The sequence below is a fragment of the Triticum dicoccoides genome, chromosome 5A, assembly GCF_002162155.2.
Source record: "Triticum dicoccoides isolate Atlit2015 ecotype Zavitan chromosome 5A, WEW_v2.0, whole genome shotgun sequence".
Classification (NCBI taxonomy): Eukaryota; Viridiplantae; Streptophyta; class Magnoliopsida; order Poales; family Poaceae; genus Triticum; species Triticum dicoccoides.
The window spans coordinates 361,271,078-361,276,334 of record NC_041388.1 but is presented as its reverse complement, the minus strand read 5'-3'; positions in this window follow the sequence as shown (position 1 = coordinate 361,276,334).

Here is a 5,257-nt window from a genome sequence, read left to right as displayed (position 1 = left end):
CTAAACCCATCAGATTCCTCCGAGACGTGACCCCGGATTTGCCTTCCCGCCTAAGCTCACTCAATTGATCCAGCAGTAGAATACCCTGATGCAATTGTTAGTTCAGAATCAGGGCAACAACAACAACAACAACAACAACAACAACAACAACAACAACAACAACAACAACAACAATCAACCACCACCACCACCAGTTGACAACTTAGCCCGTTTTCTGAGGTTGCAGCCGCCGGTCTTTTCCAGTAGCACCGAGCCTATAGTAGCAGATGATTGGCTCCGCAAGATTGGAAGGGAGTTGACCACTGCAGGATGTACTGATGCTGAGAAGGTGCGTTTTGCCGCACATCAGTTGGATGGACCAGTAGCATCATGGTGGGAGAATTACACTGTCACCTGCCCTATAGCCACCGTGACATGGGACCAGTTTCAGCAAGCTTTCCGCACAGCCCATGTCTCAACTGGAGCCATGAATTTGAAGAAGCGTGAGTTTCGCAACTTACACCAGGGGAACCGTACTGTGGCTCAGTATGTGGATGAGTTTAGCAAGCTATCGCGCTATGCCCCTGACGATGTGGCCACAGATGCCGCGAAGCAGGAGAAGTTTATGGAAGGGCTGAATGATGAGATGAGTATGCAGTTGATGGTAGCCACCTTCAACAACTACCAGGAGTTGGTAGATAAGGCTCTTATGATTGAAGGGAAGCAACAGCAGATTGAGAGTCGTAAGAGGAAGTATGGACAAGGGAGTTATAACTCAGAAGCTCAGCAGAAGCCTCGCCTAACCCTGAACTCGGGAGGACTTGTTCATAACCATGGAGGTCATAACCACACTGGAGGAGGATCGCATAATCACAATGGTACTAAGCATGGGAATGGGAATGGAGCCAATAACAATCAGAACCGCCCCAATCCAGCCACACCCGCCAAAAGAGATCTAAGTCACGTTACTTCTTTCAAGTGCTGGAAGACTGGACACTATGCCACGGAGTGCCCTGAAGGAAAGAATGGAAACGGAAGTGGGAGCGCTGGGAAGAAGCCCAATCCATTCAACAAAGGACAAGTGAACCACGTTAACGTGGAGGAGGTTGAAGAGCAGCCGGACGCGGTAATAGGTAAGTTTTTGGTTAAGTCATTTACCGCTCTTGTTCTATTTGATACTGGTGCATCGCATTCATACATATCAAGGGGATTTGTGGATAAGTTTAAACTACCAACCCAAACCCTTAGGACCCCTCTCTTAGTGAGTTCACCTGGAGCAGAGTATACGGCTAGTCGATGGTGCTACCAGATACCCCTGACCATTGGCACCCATGTTTTTCTGTCCGACCTAATTATCTTGGAGTCACAAGGATTGGATGTGATATTAGGTATGGACTGGATGTCAAAGTATGCAGGAAGCATTGACTGTGCTAGTAAGTCAATTTATCTCACCACCCCGGAGGGAAAAAGGATTAAGTATGTATCTAGGCATGTGCCTAGGAGGAATCAAGTGAATACTCTCACGGGAGTTGTTCAGGAGGAAGTGCATGTAGTGAAGGATTACCCGAATGTTTTTTCAGAGGAGTTACCACACATGCCACCGGATCAGGATATCGAGTTTCTGATAGAGCTACTGCCAGGTACCGGGCCAATATCCAAGAGACCCTATCGGATGCCCACGAATGATCTAGAGGAAATTAAGAAACAGATCAAGGAGTTGTTGGAGAAAGGATATATTCGAAGGAGTTCATCACCTTGGGGAGCCCCAGTGCTTTTGGTGGAGAAGAAGGATAAATCCCTAAGAATGGTTGTTGATTATCGGGCCTTGAATGAAGCGACGATCAAGAATAAGTACCCGCTGCCGATGATCAATGATCTATTTGATTAGCTGCAAGGAGCTAAGGTGTTTTCGAAGATTGATTTGCGACCGGGATACCATCAGTTGAAGATTCGAGAGAAAGATATACCCAAGACAGCATTCACCACACGTTACGGATTATACGAATATATGCTCATGTCATTTGGACTGACTAACGCCCCTGCCTATTTCATGAGCATGATGAACAAGGTGTTCATGGAGTATTTGGACAAGTTTGTTATGGTGTTCATTGATGACATTATGGTATACTCGAAGAATGAAGAGGAGCACCAGGAGCATTTGCGACTAGTTCTCGAGAAACTCAGGGAACACCAGTTGTATGCCAAGTTCAGCAAATGCGAGTTTTGGTTGAAGGAAGTCAGATTCCTTGGACATGTTATATCAGGAGAAGGTATAGCAGTAGACCCCAGCAAGGTTCAGTAAGTCACTGAATGGATAGCACTCACTTAAGTTAGCGAGATCCGCAGTTTTTTGGACTCGCCGGATACTATCAGAGATTCATTAAGAATTTTTCCAAGATTGCGAAGCCAATGATGGAGTTATTTAAGAAGGATACCAAGTTTAAATGGACAGAAGACTGTGAGGCAAGTTTTCAGGAGTTGAAGAAACGTTTGACTACAGCCCCAGTGCTGACGCTGCCAGATATACATAAGGATTTCCAAGTGTATGGTGACGCCTCTCGCTTAGGACTTGGATGTGTGCTTATGCAGGGCGGAAGAGTTGTTACGTATGCCTCGCAACAACTAAAACCTCACGAGTTGAATTATGTCACGCATGATTTGGAGTTAGCAGCCGTACTGCATGCATTGTGTCGTGGTATTTCTCAACGGGGGCTTGCGAGTCGACAGATGCCACAAGGGCTTAGTGTGAGGGTAAGACTGCTGCTGATAGGCCCGGGAGCGGGTATGCGAGTAGCACGCGGTGGTTTACCCAGCTTCGGAGCTCTCCGGAGAGATAATACTCCTACTGCTGCATGTCTGAGTGTATCTGATATGTCTAGTACAAAGCGCTCCTGGAGCTGTATCTGAGATCAGTACCGTGGGTATCTGACTTGGTGTATGTCTGCATGAGACATGCTCTAGTGGCCGGCTATGCCCATGGCCTATGGCCGAATGGGTGTGTGTGAGCTCATGCGTGAGTGAGTGTGGATGGATGGGTGTGTGCCTTATATAGGCATGGCTAGCTTAGTATGTAAGCTATGTGGTGGCATGGGAGCAAGGGGGTACGGTGGGGTGTCACGCTTGTCCCCTGGGTCACTTCATAAATAGTGCCAGGGGACAAGTGACACTATACATGATGGCATCGAGGTACAGCCGTCTCGTCCGCGGTATGGCCGCCACGTCGGGGTCTTGTCGGTGTCGGGCTGCAGTCGGCAGCCGGCTGGTTGGCGCAGTCGGCAGCCGGCTGGTTGGCGCAGTCGGCAGCCGACTGGGGAGAGCAGTCGGACGGGGAGCCGGCAAGAGTGGCCGGACAGTCGGACTGAGGGGCTTTGCTAGCCCCGATGTCTTGAAATATTGTCTTCCCGTCTTCGGGGTATCCGTGTCCAATTACTTCGACAGTAGCCCCCAAGCCTCCGGGCAACTTGGCAAAGTTGGGCGGAGGTTTTTTGACAAATGTTCATGGAAATGATCATAAAAAAGGACAAGGTTAGTCCACGCAAATATATCATATGCTTTCTTTTAGTAGTGCAAGTTTTATGCGGAGGGTGCCGACTCGGTTTCGTCCGAGCCCCCTTTAATCTTTTTCGTGTTCCCTCCACTCTTTGGCTTGTGCTCTTGCTTGCCGGACAGCCGCTCTGCGGTCTGTGGCTGAGAGTGGGCCGCGAAGTGGAGTGTACAGTACTCAAAGTCTAGGAGCAGATTCAACCGAGCAGATACTCATAAAAGAAACGACCGGGTCGCCCGAACCGTTTTTCTTCCCGGACGTTTTTCTCGTGGGTGGCCTCCAGCGTTCACTCTTGCTAGTCGGACAGCCGCTCTGCGGTCTGTGACTAAGAGTGGGCCTTTGGTACCACGCACGGTACTAAGCCGTCTGCGGGAACTAACGTCTCAGGCCAAGCGGCCAGCCCCCGGGCCAACTCTGGCTGGCGCCGGGGCGAACAGTGATGCAACTGTAATAAAAATGCGGAGATAGACCCCGAGCATCGCTCGGGGTTATCCGTACTTGTGTGGTGCAAAAAATATGCGGGTGAGGAGCTCACATTGATTTTTGTGTATTCGCGGTCGTCGAAGACAGCCGGCGCGGCTCGACGCTCGCGGAGTGCGTCGGCGCACCCGCTGGGTGCAGCCTTCGAGCCTCCGGTTGCTCGAAGGGGAGTCCTGGCCGGTCAGGCTCGACCAGCCAGGCGGCGAGGCGTCTTGCAGCGCCCCTTTTTTTCCGCCGGCTACTGACAGCCGGACAAAACTCTTTTCTTGTCCGTAATCTTCGCGGGGGCGCGCCAGCGCACCCGCTGGGTGTAGCCCCCGAGATTCGGGCCGACTGCTGAGCAGTCGGGCCGGATCTTCCGGCAACTACCTTGTCTTCTTTCTCGCGGAGGCGCGTCAGCGCACCCGCTGGGTGTAGCCTCCGAGATTCGGGCCGACTGCTGAGCAGTCGGGCCAGATCTTCCGGCAACTACCTTGTCTTCTTTCTCGCGGTGGCGCGTCAGCGCACCCGCTGGATGTAGCCCCCGAGATTCGGGCCGACTGCTGAGCAGTCGGGCCGGATCTTCCGGCAACTATCTTGTCTTCTTCTTGCAGTGGCGCGTCCGCACACCCACTGGATGTAGCCCCCGAGATTCGGCCGACTGCTGAGCAATCGGGCCGGATCTTCCGCCAACTACCTTGTCTTCTTCTCGCGGTGGCGCGTCAGCGCACCCGCTGGGTGTAGCCCCCGAGATTCAGGCCGACTGCTGAGCAGTCGGGCCGGATCTTCCGGCAACTACCTTCTCTTCTTCTTTTTCTTCTTCAGACGGCTGGGCAGGCAGACCCCAACACGGCCGTCGGGCTCTTTGCAGCCGGCCAGGTAGCCAACGGTAGGACGCACATCTGGCAGTCGGACGTAAAAAAAAAAATTCAGCCAGTCAGCTGTGTGCAGTTGGACACACTCCAGCCGGCCCGTAGAGATTTCTCCAGCCGGCTACTGGGCAGTCGGGTTTTTTTTGGCCGGTTGACTTTTCTATTTTGCATGCAGCACCCGTCCGTGGCGGCTGAGCAGCGCGCATGCCAGAAACCGGCGCGCAAGGGGCCGGCAGGCGGCCGGGGGCCGGCCGGGCATGGAGGCGGCCGCGCGTGGGAGCCAACGCGGCCGGGCGCAGCGACCCGGCGAGAGGGCTGGACGCGCCGCAGGCGGCGGCGCGGAACCCGCGCGCGGGGGGGCGACGCGGCCAGCCGGGCGAGGCGGACCCGGCGAGGCGGCGAT